Source organism: Ovis canadensis, chromosome 2 (genome assembly GCF_042477335.2).
Source record: "Ovis canadensis isolate MfBH-ARS-UI-01 breed Bighorn chromosome 2, ARS-UI_OviCan_v2, whole genome shotgun sequence".
NCBI classification, from domain to species: domain Eukaryota; kingdom Metazoa; phylum Chordata; class Mammalia; order Artiodactyla; family Bovidae; genus Ovis; species Ovis canadensis.
Window position 1 is genome coordinate 236,359,207 of NC_091246.1, and position 16,922 is coordinate 236,376,128.

The 16,922-nt window shown below is 38.9% G+C and overlaps 1 long non-coding RNA gene across 2 annotated transcripts in view; it reads left to right on the forward strand.

The window, feature by feature from the left end:
- The first annotated feature begins 855 nt into the window (after positions 1-855).
- The window catches only part of LOC138434737 (uncharacterized), a 65,427-nt gene continuing 49,360 nt past the window's right edge, over positions 856-16,922 (forward strand). For both annotated transcript variants that reach the window (XR_011254843.1, XR_011254844.1), the window contains exons 1-2: positions 856-943; positions 1,051-1,096. This is a non-coding gene — a long non-coding RNA (uncharacterized lncRNA). The remainder of the gene's footprint in view (positions 944-1,050; positions 1,097-16,922) is intronic.

The following is a 16,922-nucleotide window of genomic DNA, read 5'->3' on the forward strand; positions in this document are numbered from 1 at the left end:
ATTTCCCAGGCAAGGATACTGGAGTGAGTTGCATTTCCTTCTCCAGGAGATCTTCCTGACTCAGGGATTGAACCCATATCTCCTGCACTGACAGGGAAATTCTTTACCACTGAGCCACCAGGGATGCCCCTTGATGTATGAATATATAGTTGCTAACTAAAGATGCTCATCTTAAGAAAATAACTGATTATACCACTCTTACAACTATAAAACCATCTTTAAAATGATGAGAGAAAAAGAAAAACAGTAATTTACATGTAGATCAAAAGCATGCTAGAATCCATTTTGTTTTCTAATTCTGCTTGAATGAGTATTTAAATGAAATTTCTCTATTGTTATTGATTATAGCTTTCTGCAAGCTAACCCACCTTCTTTTTTAAAGAAGTGTTAGTCTGATAACTAAAATTCTGTGTACCTTTAAATTCACCTCCACACCTCTAAGCTTTGAAGGATATATAAGTTGCACCCTTTAAGGGGTGAAACAACGTATTGTAAAGGTTAGCTGTGGTCTTATGTACTTACTGGATGCAATGCTTCTATTGCAGGACAAAGGAATTACCTGACTGTTTCTGCTTAATAGTTCACTCACAAGGTTCTAGGCTTTCACCAGGCTCATGTTGTGCTGAATGAAATTGGAACTCTGGGTCACAACTAAATGTAAACCTAAACCTCTCTGAATATAAGCAGCTACGAACGTGTAATTCATGGCAGAAACTTGAGTTTGGAAAAGATGAATGTTAGAAGTAATAAAAACAAGAAGAAATGAAGTGAGAATCCCAGAGCCTTCCTTGCACGCCAGAATAAAGTAGACGTGTGCTGCACTCTTCCCTTCTGTGGGCCCCTTCCACACCTGTTGTTGCTTTCCTGGGGAGCTGGCCAAAGTGATCCTATTTCTAAGCCCTAATGGAGAGAAATGATTCTGTCCCAGCAACAGGAAGCCAAGGTTCACATTTTCCACCTTTTACTCCTTTTTAAAAAATAATCTTTGATATGGGAATATTGACTTAGTGCAATGGAATATTGATTTAGGAATATTGATTTTACTTTTAGGAAAAGCAAAACGGCACTATCAGATGCAAGCAGTGTAGGAAAGTCGGTAAGTAGATGGAATTTTAGCATCACTGCGACTCAGACCTCTTTTGTTTGTTTTTTGTTGCTTGATTGATTATAGGTTGCTTGGTTTTGTGGACATGTTTTGTTAGAGAAATGACCCCTAAGAGGTGAGTGGGCTTTGTCTCTTGATGATTTCATACATAGTTGGGTAGTGTTAACCGCTCTCTTTGTGACCCCGTGGACTGTCGCCTGCCAGGCTTCTCTGTTCATGGAATTCTCCAGGCAAGAATACTACGGTGGGTAGCCATTCCCTTCTCCAGGGAATATTCCCTACCCAGGGACTGAACCTGGGCCTCCTGCATTGCAGGCAGGCAGATTCTTTACCATCTGAGCCATTAGGGAAGCTGATTTCATGCATATTTCATTGAAAACGACTGCTCTCTTGGACACATTGTCCCCAAACAAAGTGCAGGCTCTAATTTTATTAAACTGAAAAGTTCTTCTGCAAAAATCATAGCCCATTTGTTAAGGTTTATAGGAAGAATATTTCATGCGTATAGTCATTTTTCAACTCTGTTTTGCATGCTTACGTGGCCAGCACTGAGCTTCACCAAAAAATTGGAAACACAGAAATTATCCCCAGAAATTCTAAAAGCTAGCATGAAAGGAGATAAAGCAATGGGGGTCTACTTGAGATCATTATCACACATTCTTGATAAAACAGTGTCACACATCCTTGCCAACAAAATTGCCGTCACAAGCACACATAGGTGTGTTTGTATTCAAGCAAAGTTGAATTTTTTTCACTGTCACAGTGATATTTGAAAGCACAATCATACATTCATTCCCAGTTTATAACTCAGTATTGTCACCTTTACCAAGCTACTTAGCCTCACCAAGCCTTGGCTTTCTCGTCATCTAATGATAATACTTACTTCCTGGAGTTGATAGGAGAAGCAAATGGAATAATAAAGTATGTCTTTTCAGGAATCAAATAGCATAGTTCTTTCCAAATGTGGAAGCATATCTCCATTACTAAATCACAGATATTGGCACAAAATGAAATATAATTCTAGCCATCAGAGGTTTCCAAGAGAGAAGGAAAGGCACTGGGCAGTCACGATTGCTGCAACTGGAAGTTTTAAGCTTATGATCCCTTGGACAGAAGCCTGTAGAGGAGATCCAAGCATGAGATGGGTGGTTCGACTAATTGACTTTCAAGATTCCCCTTCTCTAACTTTATTATGTTGCCTTGTTCATGATTCATAGCTTTTCCCTGGGTAAAGTTTTTATTTTATTTTTTCCCAGAATGAATAAAACATAAAAACAACAGCAACCTGTACTCTTTGCCCAAATGCCCTCGAAAAGGCCATGAACTGAGCCTTCTGACATGCTCAGTCAATAAATACTGACTGTCCAAAAGAACGTGACTCTAGTCTCCTGCCAACCTGGATAGGTTCATCAGGATTGACAGTTTTATGTGGCTCTTTTACTTTTGAAAAGAAGATCCAAGTGCCAAACCCAGGTCTATCTGACTTCAGAACCCTACTCCACACAACTTTCTAGACATATTTGTGTAATGAAAGACTGATTCACTAGTGGAAATACAATTACTTAGCCTGTCATCTTAGTTCAGCAAATGGGTATTAACCAATATTTACCATAAACCGTGAGATTTCTGCCCCTAGAATGAAGCTATACAGGTTGAAGAAGAGGGGAAACTGACACCCAAGGAAGTTTGATTCAACTTTAAAACATTTAGTTCAGCTGGAGAAATATCTTTCTTGAATTTGATTCAATTGGAGAAATTTTCTGGTATAGAGTTAGACTTTTACTGTAATTTATTTTTCTTAAGCAGTGCTTGTGGTAGGCAATTCTAGATTTCTCTGATATCTGGTGTGCTGCTGTTGCTGCTGCTAAGTCACTTCAGTTGTGTCCGACTCTATGCGACCCCATAGACGGCAGCCCACCAAGCTCCCCCATCCCTGGGATTCTCCAGGCAAGAACACTGGAGTGGGTAGCCATTTCCTTCTCCAATGCATGAAAGTGAAAAGTGAAAGTGAAGTCGCTCAGTCGTCTCCAACTCTTAGCGACCCCATGGACTACAGCCTACCAGGCTCCTCCATCCATGGGATTTTCCAGGCAAGAGTACTGGAGTGGGGTGCCATTGCCTTCTCCGATATCTGGTGTAGTTCTAGCTAAATGAAACATCACTTGCCCCACCAGTATCTCTGTTTATAGAAGTTAGGCAAGACCACAATATTAGCTTTGGGCAAATGAAATAGGAGCAGAAGCTATATATCTCTCTTCCAGGAAAACTTTGTAATAATTGCTAGAGCTTGAGTTTTCAACCTCTCTGCCCTGTTACATGGCACCATGATGATGCATGTGAGTCTGCGGTCTCATAAAATGATGTGGAATAAATAAATAGAGCAGAACTTCCCACAGACCTGCAGTGGACAGACATATACATTAGGGAGAAAAAAAACTTTTGTGTTTCAAGTCACTAGAATTGGGGGTTTGTTTGTTCACAACTGGCCTGGCCTATCCTGACAGATTCAATGCTCATAGCCATGGGTATGAGTAAAACAGATTTAATTAAAGCAGATATAACAAACAGCCACTTTGTACTCATTTCTTTCTCAAAGCTATTGCACAGGTTTTTATTTTTCTAGAAACTCTTATAAATGTAGCAAGATACTAATGAAAAAAATCAAAGACACATTTGTAGTGTGTTTGGATCATTCATTTCACAATATAGCTATCTCTATTACAGCTCTTTGTAATTAAATGTGCACTAATTATGAGTTTCAGGACAGAAAGTCAGACTTATACTTCTTCCCAGGTATCCTAGTGCCTACCATAGAACTTTCAAGACAACAAACGTTTACTGAATAACTCCTACTAAAAACACTTGTTCTAAAAATACTTCTCCTACAGGTGCAAAATTCCATCAGCTGATATGATCCTTGCCTCAACTTTCAAATTTTATTTGATGTGATTCTTGGGTTCCTCAGCCTAGCATGTTTTGTCTATAATATTCTCCCCATTTGAAATATGCTCCTTAGATCCCTCTGATGAATTTCATTCCACCTCCTCCAGAATCACTTCCAAATGTAATCCAACTCAAGCAGTTCTCAGACCTTGTGGTCTCAGGATCACTTAACACTCCTAAGAGTCCAAAGAACTTTTGTTTACATGGAAGATAGTTATTTACATTTATTGTTTAAGAAATTAAAACTGAGAAGATTTTAAAATATATATTTATGTTTTTCCTTAAAATAGCAATAATAAACCTATTACATGTGAATGTAAACAACACATTTTATGAAAACAGAACCTATATTTTCCAAATGAAAACATTTTTACTGAGAGTGGCATTGTTTTACATTTTTGCAAATCTCTTTAATGTCTGGCTTAAGAGAAGACAGCTGTATTCTCTTATCTGATTCTGCATTCAATTTGCTGAATATCCCACATCATATATCTTCTGAAGATTTTCGCTGTATACTTGTGAGAGTAAGAGAGTAAAAATGGAAAATGAAATCTTAGTGTGATTATGGAAATTGCTTTGAATTCGTGCACCCCTGAAAGGCTCTTGGGGACTCTTGGTGGTCTTTCACTTTCTTCTCTGAAATGCTTTTGTATTAAGAAAGCCAGTGGCAGAGTTTACCACTTGATTATTCTCCAACTGTCTTATGCATATAAGAGTTGTTCCCAACCTAAATTGTAAATACTATGAAGGCAGGGATAATGAATGCTTACCAAATACAGAAAAGTGCAAAGCCTGCTGTAATACAGTCACAGAATTATGACCAGGATTAGCAAGGACTAAAGTTCCATTATTTTTAAAATAAATATACCATTAAAAATAGTCTAAACTTTTAAATCTTTTCTCATTCAACTTCTTAACCCCAGAGACAACCAGAATAATGAATGAAGTAGTCATCTTTACAGTAAGTTTTCATACTTTTACACAAATATATCACATGTAACATTCAGTATGGAATTGCTTGAGTTTTCCTTATGTAAATATTGTTTTATACATCTTCCTTTTATGGGGTCGGAAAGAGTCGGACTGAGCAACTTCACTTTCACTTTCACTTTATCTTCTTTTTAGCGCAGAATCCTATTTTTGAGATATCCCCACATTGCTACTTACAAATTTCATAAGACCTAAGACCACATATTATTTTTTCATTTCCTGGTGGAGACATTAAAATTGTTCTTAAATGGTCATACATAGCATGTGTGTATAAATAATGCTAAAATGAATATCCTTGTTCACGTTTTCTCAGCTATTTCACAATAATTGCTTAGATTAAACTCTTAAAAATGATGAAGTAACTGGTCCTTTGTACCTGTGTACTTTTCTGTCTTGTTAGTCACTCAGTCGTGTCTGACTCTTTGCAACCCCATGGACTATAGCCCGCCAGGCTCCTCTGTGCATGGGATTCTGCAGGTAGGAATACTGGAGTTGGTAGCCTAGATATAATCATTCCAAATAGTATACATCATTTTTTTTTTCCTGGAAGTACTTGTATTGCTTTTTATCAAGGTTCTTCTTTTTAAATGTTATTTATATTTCTACCGCCAGTGTATGAGAGTGTCGTTTGCCTCGTACTCTATGTTGTCAGATTTTAGTTAGGTTTTATTGTGCTTCTCCTAGGAGCCCTGTTTTAGGACACAGTGTGACTTCAGCAAATACTTGTGACCTGAGGCAGCTCTAGCCTGAGGCTTGGAAATTTGGATGTGAACACATGTTAAACACACAGGCACGCCACCCCTTTCCTGATCTTACGTGATTCATGAAATGGACGAACAAGTTAGGTCTCAGATATTAAACAAACCCAGAAGCTTCTTCTGTTGTCTTCCATTTCTGAGAAATACTTTGTGTTCCCTGCTTCTTACAGTAACTCTGCCCTCACTGCCGCCATCCTTAGTCTCCAAAACCACCATCCTGTCTTTGAGGTCACCGTCACCAAAGCACCCAGATGAGCACAGCTGAGGCGCTTCATCTTGACAGAAGCTGCCAGAATTCCCTTCTGCAAAGCAGACTCTACTGAGGGATGCATAGCTGTGCAGTGAGAGGCTGCTGTCTGCATTTAATTACTCTGCTGCGAGGCTAATGTGATTGTTTCAAGACCCTACAAATTACCAGATGTCGACAATCAGCTCAAATGTGTTTCCCTGTCCTTATAAGCTGAAGAAAACATAAAAACCAAGGGGCAGAGAGTTAACTTCTTGATGGTGGTCGCATCAAGTATGTGTCTTCTCATTTGAGGCGAATGGTGAATGGATGTGTGAGAAATGTGATGATAGCCCCGTTGTAACTCAGCTTGGCTTAGATACCTGTGATGGACTAAGCTTGCAACCACATGCATATTCTATGTCAAGAAATACATATTAGGGCTATCAACAGCATGGCATACACTGGCTGGTACTCCTGCACTCCTGCTAGGTAAAACTAGGATTGCACATGTCTTTGTATTATCTTGTAAAATAAAACTCAAATTTGCAATGAAATATTGAGTATCATGGTATGTAGGATATTTTAAAGTATTAATACTATTATAATGATTTCAAGCACCAGTAATGTTTATATTTGACAGAAGAATTGAAGGTGAATTGTGAGTCACTTGGCCGGACAGTTTAGGATGAAGACCAGGACCTGGTTGTCCCGTGCAAACATAATTCCTAACTTTTTCCCCACTTCTGTGTTTATGAACAGAAAGCTCTGGTGGACACTTTGGGAAAATTCAAAGTTTATAGAACTGGTGATTTTATCTAATGATTTGCAAATTGTGCTTCATTTCTGCTGTTATCAAATATCCCATAGCTACTTCCCCAGTGGATTTAGTGCATGAAATAATCCTGGGACTTCAGAATTTCTAAATTAGAACTTGGTTTTTGCACCTTTCAAATTTCATATTCTCTTTCTCCCATGCTAAATATGTTTATTTAGCTCACTTTTTCCCAAACCTACTAAAAAATCTTGTTGTTGTTCAGTTCGCTAAGTCGTGTCCAACTCTTTGCAACCCCAGGTACTGCAGCTCGCCAGGCTCTTCTTTCCACGGGATTTCCCAGGCAAGAACATTGGAGTGGGTTGCCATTTCCTTCTCTGGGGGCATCTCTAACATTGCAGGCAGATTCTTTAGCACTGAGCCACCAAGGAAGCTTCACTGAAAAATTTACTGTGTTTTAAATACTTGGAATGTCAATTTTAGCCACATCTACAAAGACTTTCAAAGCTAACTGGCTAATGATATTTGATTTCAGTATTATCTTAGGATATTTACAACTAATTTGCTACACTTTTCCAAGAGAAAAATAGTATCAGGAATAAGCAAATCTGGGGTGACTCCAGATTAAAATTTTTTACTCTTACTACATAGAGGTATTTTTGCATCCAAAATATGCAAAAGGTTAATAAAAAGTTTAAAAAATACACTCTATTAGGAGCAGGAATCAGAGAAGGTGTAGAATTTAGGTTTGTGAACTTCATGATTCCTTTGCATTTTTCAGTAGGCATTGGTAAGAAGGTATCTTTTCTGAGAGACTTATCACAAAGTCAGATAATCTGGCTATATAACATAAAAATATTTCAAAAATGGAAAACTCATTAAAGTACAATAAATAAATTTCATGTAATAAAAGCAAGCAAGAATTGAAAGGGAACAAATATATCCTCAAGCTGGGAAAAATCATTTTAAACTTTCAAACATTTATTTGATACTATCTTTCCAAGAATAATGGAGCAGAAATAATCACATTCCTTTTCCTTTACATACTTTTGTTCAGAGAAACCAGATGCAGAATGAAGCTTTGCTTCCCTGCCAAACTGTCAACTTTGTTTAATATTTAAGTCTCATGCAACATAAACAAAAGATGCGAAATTATTGTTAGTGTGGAGGGTTCTGAATCTGAATCATTTTTAGCTGATCACTGTGTGTTCTGAAAATAGATACCCATCTCCATATGCCCTAGATCTTTTGAGTGTTTCTTGCTGTAATTCCAGTGGTGATGAAAAGTGAAGTGGTTTTATAAATGTGGGTATGAGTACATGCTTTATATATATTTCTAGTGGTATAGTTTCCCACTATTGAAATTCCTTCGTGTTGTTTTGAAGGAATATCTCTTTCAGAGAGAATTTTAAAGCTCTCCAAAAAACCGTCTTGATCAAGAGCAATTTGATATGAATCATGGATTGAGTGTGCTTCTTACCTCCTTCACTTCCACAGTCCACTAAATTGGTGGTAAAAGGCTGATTATTTGTTCATATTATTTATCCTTTCCCCATTGTGGCCATGCTTCCCTCTAGATGGCATATGCGTAACAGTCCTGTTGACTCTGGGCTTGTCCATGTGATTTTTTCTGGCCAATAGAACAAAACTGGAAATTTTAATATTGCAATCCAAGCAGGGACTATGTGGTTTGACAATGCCTTTCTTGAGTTCCTGTGCTCTGGTTATAAGAGCAACTTGCTCCAGATATGGGTTGTTCCTTCACCCTGAGCGTTACCATGAGAGGACACAGGCAGCCCAGCCAAGCCAGCATCATCAGGAAGAACAGTGGCTGACCCAGAATCCTCATACAGCACAAGTGGGAAATAAAACGACATTGCAAGCAACTGAGTTAATGTGGTTGGTGGTTATAGCAGCAAAACCTGATTGAAAAAATAACAGTAGAAGAGGAAAGAAAGCAAAAAACTACAACAATAAAAAGCTCTAGAGAGAAGATACCTGAGGATAAAAAGACTCAAACACGTCTGGAAGGTGGAAAGTTGCTGGAGGATGGTTGACTGGAACAGTTTAGGTGAAACTACAGTTTACAACGGAGAAGGAAATGGCAACCCTCTCCACTATTCTTGTCTGGAGAATCCCCTGGACAGAGGAGCCTGGCAGGCTACAGTTCATGGGGTAGCAAGAGTCGGACGTGACTTAGCGACTAAACCACCACCACCACAGTTTACAACACACGCTACCGCTGCCAGGTTGGAAAGCAGCCTGACTTGCAGAACCCGGGAATAGCTTGGACCCAGAGATATGAGCGAGCTCAAAGCCTATGAAGCCACTCATCTCAGTTTCCAGTACTTACACAACCTAAGCACTAGGTTAAGGAGCCCCATTTAGGAGACAACGCTCATGGTTAGCTACTGCCCCATTCCTAGATAAAAAGAGATATTAGTCATCTAAGTAAAACCTGTGAGAGATGCAAGGAAAATACCAATATGATCATGGATAAAGCATATCCTTGGAGGAAAGAAAGACAATTCTTGAAGAATTCAGAAGTTTAAAATAACGGCAATTAGTATTCTCAGAGAGGTTGGAGAAGAGACCACATTTAGAAAAAAAAATAAAACATTGTCAAAGAAAAAAAATCAGTCATAAAGAGGTTTTGGAAATACAAAACACTGCTTGCAATGTTGCTGATGCTAAGTTTGATTAATTAATGTGGGGAACACTGGATATATGCATTGGAAAGATACATGTTTCCTGATGTAATTAAGAAATAATCCATGGGGTGGTATTTTGAGATGGTGAATATCTTGTTTCACGACCAATTTATATCCAATCAATGGTTTTAGCCCCCATTAGCAATCCTTATCTGAATAAATCATTCTATTGAAAATAGCAACATGAAGTTTACAAATTTTATCATTACTTTTACATTTATTGTCTGGCTCTGCCTCTTTCTTTAGTGAGAAGAACTCATGGATCTTTATTCATTTTTAGTCAACTCACTATCATTCATAATTACTATTTTTACTTTAGAGACTGACCTTGTCTTAAATTTGACCTCTAGTTGGCTCCTATGAGCTATGCATTTTAAGATTAATAGATCACATTAAATGGCTAAAAAAAAAAAGCTAAAAATACAAAAACACTAGATACATTATTGGGAGATAAGAACAACAAAAAGTCTGCCAAGTGCCCAGATTATAGAACAATGATATCCCATGAACAAAAAGGTTTCTCATCATGCAAAGGAAAACATATTTTACCAACAATATATGAAAGTATTTTCTAAAGGAATAATAATTTCAGTCTTGAATACTTTATTTATCCAATGTATGAATAAAGCATAAAGGAAAAGTAGAGATATATCCAGCATGCAAAGACAGAAAATTTATCCTGAGGGCACGTTTTTTCAGGAAGCTCTGTTAGGATGTATGCCCAGGAAATTAGGGAAGAAAGCAAACATAAGGAAGACAGGGTCTGGGAAGTGACCATTGCAATGCAGGAGAGCAGAGACAGGAGATCTCACCTTGTCGTTTGTGCTACAGGTGGGGAGAGCACTGTGCTCCGTGTGGAGCTAGGGATAGGAGGCTTCCCAAGGGCAGAAATCTAGGGAAAGGCAGTATTTTCCTCAGCTAGGGCTCACGTAGCAAAATACCACAAACTCTGTTGCTTAAACAGAAATGCATGTTCCCACACCTTTGATGGCCAAGGGTCTATGATCAAGCCAGCAGTAATCTTGGTTGCTGGTAAGGACTTTTCTTGTATGTGTGTGTGTGTGTGTGTGTCTGTGTGTGTGTGTGTGTGTCTGTGTGTGTTTAAGATTTTTTTTTAACAAATTAAATCCTTATTGAATTTGTTACAATATTTCTTCTGCTTATGTTTGGGGGGTTTTCTGTGAGGCATGTGGGACCTTGGTGTGTTAACCACGGATCGACCCCCACACTCTCTGTGTTGGAAGGCGAAGTCTTAACCACTTCGCCATTGGGCCACCAAGGAAGTCCCAATGCTCCTGTCTGGAAGAAAGCATCTTCTTACTGTGTCCTCACATGGCCTTTTCTCTGTCTCTCTTTTCCCCTCTCCCTCCATCCTGCTGCGTGTGTGTGTGTGTGTGTGTGTGTGTGTGTGGAGAGAGAGAGGTCTCTTGTGCCTCTCCCCCTTATAAGAAGAAAAAGTCTAATAGGATAGCAGCCTCATCCTTATGACCTCATTTAATCTCTATTTCTTCCTTATAGGCTCCATCTCCAAATATAGTCACCTTGGGATTAGAGCTTCAACATATTAATTTTTCAGGGCACAGTTTAGTTCAGAGTAGGGGGATTTTAGAAATGTGTTATTTTCTTTGAAGAGTGATGCTAGTAATACCAGCTAATGCATGTTAAGAGTGTATTGTGTTTCAAGTACAACTCTAACAGCTATGTAAGTATTAATATATTTAATCCTATAAAACCAATGAGTACTATCATCATTATACTCACTTTACAAATGAGCAAATTGTGAGTAAATTTATGAGTAAATTGTGAAATGAAAGATTTAAATAAGTAGCCTGAGGTCACATATGGGCTTCCCTGGTGGCTCAGTCAGTAAAGAATCTGCCTGTAATGCAGATACCCAACTTCCATCCATGGGTTGGGGAGATCCCCTAGAAAAGGAAATAGCAACCCACTGCAGTATTCTTGCCTAGGAAATCCCATGGACAGAGAAGCATGGCAGGCTATAATCCATGGAGTTGCAAGAGTCAGACACAATCTAGCAACTAAACCACCACTACCACCAAGATCATATAGCCAGTGCTAAGCTGGGTTTTTACCCCAGGCACCTTGATCCCAGTATACTCATAACAGTGTCATAACTGAAAGACCTCTCAGCTCAGTTCAGTTCAGTTCAGTTCAGTCGCTCAGTCATGTCCGATTCTTTGTGACCCCATGAATCGCAGCACACCAGGTCTCCCTGTCCATCACCACCTCCCGGAGTTCACCCAAACTCATGTCCTTTGAGTCAGTGATGCCATCCAGCCATCTCACCCTCTGTCGTCCCCTTCTCCTTCTGCCCTCAATCCCTCCCAGCATCAGAGTCTTTTCCAATGAATCAACTCTTCGCATGAGGTGGCCAAAGTACTGGAGTTTCAGCTTCAGCATTAGTCCTTCCAATGAACTTCCAGGACTGATCTTCTTTAGGATGGACGGGTTGGATCTCCTTGCAGTCCAAGGGACTCTCAAGAGTCTTCTCCAACACCACAGTTCAAAAGCATCAATTCTTTGGTGCTCAGCTTTCTTCACAGTCCAACTCTCACATCCATACATGACCACTGGAAAAACCATAGCCTTGACTAGACAGACCTTTGTTGGCAAAGTAATGTCTCTGCTTTTTAGTATGCTGTCTAGAACACACCAAAATGCAATAAGGGCAGTTAATACAAAATCAATTGTGAAAGTCAAGAAGAACAAAAAGGAAATGTAACTGTACTACACTGATTCGACAGTGAATAACAATAAAAATACTGTTTATGGAATTTCAAGTTTTGAAGTGAACCTATAAACATTATCTGAAAGGCTTAAATTTCCTAAGACAGGATATAAATGTGGTCAGTCTTGTTGACTTAAAAGTAGAGTACAGAAGACAGATTGAGAGATGAATGCTTAGAAGAACTTAAGAAAAGAGCCAGGCTATTAATAGTGTCATCTTACTAAGTGGAGAGTTCAGAGAGAATTGAAGATATAATCTTTGTTAGATGGGAGACCTGCATTAGATCCCTGAGTCAGGAAGATCCCCCAGAGAAGGAAACGGCTACTCACTCCAGTATTCTTGCCTGAAGAATCCCCATGGACAGAGGAGCCTGGTGGGCTACAGTCTCTGCTGTGCTTGTCACTAAGTTGTATCCAACTCTTTTTGACCTCATGGACTGTAGCCCGCCAGGATCCTCTGTCCATGGGGATTTTCCAGGCAAGAATACTAGAGTGGGTTGCTATGCCTTCTTTCAGGGGAGCTTCCCAACCCAGAAATCGAACCCAGGTCTCCCACATTTCAGGCAGATTTTTTACCATCTGAGCCACCAGGGAAGCCAAGAATACCAGAATGGGTAACTTATCCCTTTTCCATGGGAACTTCCTGACCCAGGAATGGAACCGAGGTGTCCTGCATTTCTGGTGGATTCTTCACCAGCTGAGCTACCAGGGCTACAGTCTATGAGGTCACAAAGAGTTGGACTTGACTGAGCAACTAACACTTTCATGGAGTGAATTGTGTCCCCAAAAAAAGATGTGTTAGGGTCCTAACCCTCCATACCTGTGAATATTTGGAGATGAGGTCTTTATTGAGATAATGATAAAGTAAATGATACCATTAGGGTGGGTTCCAATTCAAAATGACCAGTGCCCTTATGAAAAGGAGAAATTTGGACACAGACTCAATATGCACAGAAGGAAGACGATGTGAAAAGACATAGGAAAAGAGGCTCATTTATAAGCCACAGGGATATGCCTGGAACACTTTCTCTGCTCACAGACACCAGAAGGAACCAGCCTGCTGACACCTTGCTATCAGATATTTAGCCTCCAGAATGCTGAGAAAATAAAATTTTATTGTTTTTGTCATCCATTTTGTTGTACATTATTGTGGCAGCCACGGCAAACTAATAGAACCATATAGGTTAAAATTATACATTTCCAGGTGGCGCTAGTGGCAAAGAATTTGCCTTCAAATGTAGGAGACAGATGAGTCGTGGATTCAATTCCTGGGTCAGGAAGATCCTCCAGAGTAGGAAATGGCACTCCATTCCAGTATTCTTGCCTGGAAAATCCCATGGGCAGAGGAGCCTGGCGGGCTACAGTCCATAGGGCTGCAAAGAGTAGGACACAACTGAGCTGCTGAGCACCATTCACCAGAGAACCTGGAAAATATGTAGAGTCCCATAGTGGAGAAAGGAAGGAAAAGGAGAAAGTGCTTTGTATTCACTCCATCTTTTTCTATCAAAGCAAAAAGCCAAGTGAGAATATCTAAAATTGATGAGAGGAAAAAAAAAAAGCAGCTTTAAGCACACGTTTAGAGAGATGGGAATAGCTTTCTCTGTTACTAGAAACGAGCTCAGTTAATTTCCACTGGAGATGGGATGTGGGTAGGAAAGGCTGTGGCAGAGAATAGTTAGTTGCTTTTCGTTAAAACTCATTCTGTAAGAATACATTTTAAATCATGGTATATATTCATTTAACTAGTTTTTAAATGAATTAAAGATAATGTTCACTTCAGTTTTTTGGGGAGAGTCAACATTTAAGATCAAATTCTATGTAACCAAGTGTCCATCTTTGTAAATGAGATCTCTACTCTATGTACAAATAGAAGTTATATCTTTCAGTTTATCAAACCTGAAACCTCTAAGAAACTCCAAAGTAAGTGATACAATTTGCCCCCAAGTCAGGGGAAATCCCGGACAAGTGAGACTCTAAAGTCACAAATATCTTTAAAATGAACAGTTAGTGTCATTGTTGAATGCTTAGATCTTATGAATCATAGTAAAAACAGAGTAATCTCATAATCTCCAGTCTGCAATATGCTGAAGCTGTTAGAACAGATTAAAATAAAACAATTTGGGGAAACATACACAGGGAGTAGATGCAGTATTATGTAAGGTAAAATGGCATGAGAAGCCAATTTCATGTATCCTATCCTATAATTTAATCATACATTATTCAAGTTCCCACCCATAGCAGGAATGCAGCCTGAAGGATTAATGGGATCAGTGTTTAAAGGTTAATGGAACTATGTCAAAAGGACGCAGGAACGGGCTTGCCAGGGCCGCCCATTGGCCAAATGCAGGAATATACGAGCATCAAACAGAATGACAGTGATGAATTACAATGCACATTGTTTTGTGAAAAAAAAAAAACCCATGAGTCTGTTGTTATCATCAGAAAGAGGGAAAGTAGAAAGAGAGATGGCAAAGACTGTTCTTTACAGAAGAATGTGAAAAGATGTACCTTCTTTTTAAATAGAGTATAAAAGGCTTATTTTGCTCTTAAATAGGAATATGTTTATAAAAATGCCAGATCTTCAAATCCTCATGATTTCAATCTATGAAGAAGGTGCAATTTAATACACATAGCTATGTGAATTCATAAGGGATTTGGCAACAAGGTATTGAGTTCTATCTTGAAAAATAAGCTGAGAAGGACAACCTGAATAATTCTAAACTGTGTGTGTGTATGAGAGAGAGAGAGTAACTTAGACATTTTTATAAGAATACAGTGAGCAATCTATGAAATCAAATTGATTATAGAAATACACTTAAGATTGTATATATGATTAAATTTGCACTTAAAATTAGTGAAGGGGAAATAGAGTTCAGTCAGGGGAGTCAGGACAATGCCTAGCTATTAAAATTAAAAAAACAACAACTGGATTTCCTACTTCATTTCTGATTTCCAAATGAACTTTTAAACATTTAGAAGTAAATAAACCATAATAATAGAATAGAATAACTGCACATCTTAGATTAGTTGGAGCAATGTAGCCAGTATTCTTATCTGCAAGTAATAGGAAATAAGTGGTTGGCTGAAGTTATTAAAGGGTGTATGAAAACTTAGAATCACCGAGTGGGCCAGAGGAGCAAGAACAGAGGAAGAGCAGACAGACAAAGCAAAGGCTTGCTCACTGTACAGAGGTCTACCTGTGAGCTCTCCGCTGCCACCGCCTTGAGCATCACTGGGCTACCGGCACATGGCATGCCTTCTCCCATGAGCGCTATTGCCGAAATGACTATGAGCTACAAGCACTGCCACAGCAGCTACTTTTCCAGCTACTTTTCACTGGCTTCTGATACAACACTCTGGGCAAGAGATGCAAATTGAATAAACCTAGATTAAGGTAATATTACCAGGATAGCAACAGAGGTAGTTCCCAACTGAGGTCCCTCGAGTAATAGGACCAACTTACAACTCCATAGACAAGGCACCCTTGTGAGAATCCTCAAACCTGGGGGTGAATCTGGAGCATGCTGCTGGACCACAGGGACAGTGAAAGACCACATTAGAAGGGAAAGAGTGGAGGTTTCACTGATCTCATCAACCCCTTCCAGGCCAGCACAGTTAGAGAAGATGCTAATTATATTTGATCTGAAAGGATAGTAGCAGATGACCAAGAGGGAAAACTCATCCCAAGCAAGGAAACAGCATGTACAAAACATAGAGAAATATCACTGGAGAAAAAACAGTTAGATGTGACTTGAAGTTAGGAGATGAATGGAGTAAGAGAAAATTGGCATGGCATGAAAGGAGACTGAAAAAGGCAATTTGCTGTCTACGAGGCTATTTTAGCTTCTAACTCAGTGTACACAGAATCATCTGGAGAATTTGTTGAAACACAGATTGTTGGGTCCTTGTATACAGATTTAGAGCAGGTCTGGGTTAGGGCCCAAGAAATTACATTTCCAAAGAAATACTGATGCTGCTGTTCCAGGTCCATATTTTGAGAGCCACTGCTCTAAACATTTTCAATGCTCTAAAAATTTAAACAGGAGGATAAGGTAAGAAAACATTTATTTCTGAAAGATTTCTCTAGTGTCAGATTGTAGAAAGGATGGTCTAAGAGTATTAAGCAGAGAGATTAATTTGAAGTCCTGTGCCAATGGTCTGAATGAGAGATGATTAGGATCTGAACTTGATCTGTTCTTGAGGGGTTTATAATAGAGGATAAATTTTTGATACATATAGGAGTGAATAAAGGTACGCAAACCATGACATGATGATAAACTTGGCATGGGAATGAGAAAAAGGACACAGAAGAAAATAACCACAGATTTCTAGGCTTCCATAACTGGGTGATTTCTATTGCCCTTAATCAGAAGATATAAAGCAACAGATGATATAGATAGTTAGATATTGAGTACATGTATACATACATGTATACATATGTAATAGATACAACTGATGAATAGAAAGATACAGTTAGATGTGATAGGAAGGAATACTAGAATTCTGGCCCTGTATATTTTTAGCATTTGAGCTTAGGGTACCTGTAGATTAATTCCCATTTGTGTATGATAACTTTTAAGTCAGTTTGTCAACAGATCAAAGAGTTATAAATTATTAACTATGGGTGCTCAATAAAAGGGGACTGGGGGAGTATGTCAAGGCTGTA